A 3,923-nucleotide genomic window follows, 5' to 3' on the forward strand; every position below is an offset into this window, starting at 1 on the left:
TATTGCTTGATCTCTTTCTTAATTTGGTGATTGATCCATTGATTATTTAGTAGTCTGTTGTTAAGCCTCCATGTGTTTGTAGGCTTCTTGTTTTCTTTGTGTAATTCATTTCTACTTTCATATCATTGTTGTCTGAGAAGCTGCTTGATACAATTTCAATCTTTTTGAATTTATTGAGCCACTTTTTGTGGTCTGTTATGTTATCTATTCTGGAAAATGTTCCATGTACACTTGAGATGAATGTGTATTCTGTTGCACTAGGGTGGAGAGTTCTGTAAATGTCTGTTAGGTATATCTGTTCTGATGCATTGTTCATTGTTTTTGTTTCCTTACTTATTTTCTGTCTGGTTGATCTATTGATGTGAGTGGTGTGTTGAAGTCTCCTAAAATGAATATGCTGCAGTCTATTTCCCCCCCAATTCTGTTAGTATTTGTTTTACTTATTTAGGTGCTCCTATATTGGGTGTGTAGATATTTGTAATGGTTATATCCTTGTGTTGAACTGACCCCTTTATCATTGTGGAATGTCCTTCTTTGTTTCTTGTTACTTTCTTTGTTTTGAAATTTATTTTGTCTGATATAAGTACTGCAACTCCTACTTTTTACTCCTATTATTTCTATGAAATATCTTTTTTTCTCCCTTCACTTTTAGTCTATGTACATCTTTGGGTCTGAAATGAGTCTCTTGAAGGCAGCATATAGATGGGTTTTGTTTTTGTATCCAGTCTGTCACTCTATGTCCTTTGATTGGTACATTCAGTCCATTTACATCCAAGGTGATTACTAATAGATATGTACTTATTACCATTGTAGGCTTTAGATTCATGGTTACCAAAGGTTCAAAGATTGCTTCCTTATTATCAAACAGTCTATCTTAAATCACTGATTGCTCTATGTTGAACACAATCTAAAGGGTTTTTTTTCTCCCTTTCTTCTTCTTCTCTCTCCATACTTTATATATTAGATGTTGTATTCTGCACTCTTTGTGTATCCCTTGACTGACTTTGTGAGTAGTTAATTTAATTTTGTATTTGCTTAGTCTACTATCTTTACTTTGGGCTTATTTTCCCTCGTGAAAGCATTTCCGTCTAGAGCAGTGCTTTTAACATATCCTGTAGTGCTGGTTTAATGGTGGTGAATTCCCTCAATTTTTGTTTATCTGGAAATAAATGGTTTGACCCCTGCTTCAAATTTAAATGATAATCTTGCCACATAGAGTTTTCTTGGTGGGAGTTCCTTCTGTTTCATTTCATTAAATATATCATCCCACTCCCTGTAAGGTTTCTGCTGAGAAGTCTGATAGGATAGCCTGATAGGGTTTCCTTTATAAATTATCTTTTTTCTCTCTCTAGGTGCTTTCAATACTCTCTCCTTGTCCTTGATCTTTGCCATTTTAATCATTATGTGTCTTTATGTTGTCTTCCTAGGATTCTTTTTGTTGTAATATCTTTGTGCTTCCATCACCTGAGTATTTATTAATTTTCTGACATTGGGGAAGTTTGCAACAATTATTTCCTCAAAGAGACTTTCTATCCCTTTGTCTCTCTCTTCTTCTGGTATCCCTATAATGTGAATATTGTTCCATGTGGTTTGGCCACATAGCTCTCTTATTACTCTTTCATTCCTAGAGATCCTTCTGTCTCTGTTTTTTGGCTTTGTTTCCTTCCTACTTAATTTCCAAGTCACTTACAACTTCTTCAACCTATGTAAGCCTGCTATTAAATCCCTCCATTCTATTTTGCATTTGAGATACTGCCTTCTTCAGTTCTGAGTGATGTTTATGGATGTCTTCTATCTTTTTGTTGAGTCCCTCCCAGAGATCATTAATATTTTTCTGTATATTTGTGTGCATTTTTATGACTTTTACTTTGAAGTCTTTATCAAGAAGATTGCTGATTTCACTTTCACTCAGCCCTCTTTCTGATATTTTGTCTTGTAGTTTTGTTTGCACAAAATTCCTCTGCCTCATCATTTTTTCAGTGTTTGCAATAGAGTAATAGCTTTACGAAGGAGGTGACCTCTCGTCCCCAGAAACTCAATTTCCTGTGTCTGAGCCCCAGCTCTAGGCATGCAATGGGTAGGGTAGCTTTCTGTTTGGCTTTTAGTGCTTTGATTTCAGGTAGGCTCTGCAGGCCTTCAGCTGATTGTGTGAGCAGAGAGAATACTGAGAGTTGTAGTGCTGGAGTTGCTGTGGGCATAACTCCCCCTCCTGGCCTGCAGCAATGGAGGAGCCATGTGCAAGAGGGTCCAGGGTCTGCCATGAGGAAGGAGCTCCAGGGGTGGGCTGCACATGAGCACAGGGAGGATTGTTGGTGCTGTGCTGCTGGAGCTTTCATGGGCAGAGTTGCCTTCTGCCCAGCCTGCTGCAATGGTGGGGGCCACTGGAGAGAAGATCTAGTACCTGTCAGGAGGAAAGAGCTCCTAGGGATGGGCTATACACATGTGCAATGAGGCATTTTGGTGCCCCATTCCTGATGCAACCATGGGCAGGGCCACTCTCCATCTGGCCTGCTGTGATGGCAGGAGCTCCTCGTGAACAGGACTGGCACCTTCTGGGAGGCAAGAGCTCCTGGGGCCGGTTCCTGCATGCAGCTCATGGGCTGGCCCAATAGGGCTGAGCAGTCTGGGAGTCCTCCCTCTGCCTACCTGGGAGCAAAGTCTGATTCCACATCTGGCCTGGAGTAAACTCCAGGCTGTGCTGAGGCAGATGGAGAGCTTGAATCTCCACAGGGCTCCCAACCTGTTGGGCTGAGGGTGAGCTGGGGAGGTTTTGTCCACCTGACCTTTCTCCTAAGCAGAGAGCAGTGTGCAATCCTAGGTCAGATGTTCAGCAGTTCTGGGCTTCCACTCCCTCCAGCTCCATTCTTATTCCTCCTGCCTGTGGGCCAGGATGGAAAGAGGGCTTGGGTCTCGCCAGGTAGTGGCTCTGCTACTCTATCCTTTCCTGTAGGGTCTTCTCTTCCTCCCGAGATGTAGGTTGTCCATTCTGCAGTCTTCAGGTCATTTTCAGTCCTAGTTGTATTTGCTGTATTTTTGAGTTCTGTGTGATTTTTACCTTGCCTACACACACCACCACTGGAATCATGACTCTTGAATTAATTCACCTTATCAAAAACTACATTGTCTTCATAATTTGGTAGTTTTATATCTTTGGGAACCAAATATACTATTTTTTCAATTGAAATATCACTAGTACTCAATATTGTATTAGTTTCAGACCTACAACATAGTGATTTGACAATTGTATTACCAAATGGTCACCACATTAAGTATAATTACCACTTGTCAACATACAAAGAAATTGCAATATCATTGCCTATGTTCCTTACACTGAACTTCCATCCCTGTGACTAGTGTATATCATAATTTGAAATCATATCTTTATCCCCTTTGCCAATATGGCATCCTCCCCTGTGGTAATCACTAGTACATTTTCTATGCTTATGAATCTATTTTTGTGTTGTTTGTTCATTTATTTTTTTAGATTCCATATGCGTGAAATATACTAATTTTAACTTGTTTTTATCTAGTATATTGTATTGACAGATAATGTAAATACTAATTAGTTTTAGACACATGTAGAAAAAGTTGACACAATTGACAAGATAAGCATTAAAAACAACTTGATAAATAACAGAAACATAATTTAAATATTTGAAACAAATGAATGCTGTTTCCTGGTGCCCCTTCCTCTTTCCTTCCTGACTCCTCACCTTTCACTCATGACTAATCTCCTTACTCAACTTCAGGAAAGAGGACAAGGAGTGTTAACTGCTTTAAAACTTACCTTAAATCATTCCATTTTGTTACAATCTTCTATAAATGAATGAGGCCTTAGAACACTTAAGACTATTTTCTACCTTTTAATGTCTAACTTCCTATTAAAAGGAATCAAATGTAAAGAAATATTTTAAATTAACACA

Source organism: Manis javanica, chromosome 5 (assembly GCF_040802235.1).
Source record: "Manis javanica isolate MJ-LG chromosome 5, MJ_LKY, whole genome shotgun sequence".
Taxonomy (NCBI): domain Eukaryota; kingdom Metazoa; phylum Chordata; class Mammalia; order Pholidota; family Manidae; genus Manis; species Manis javanica.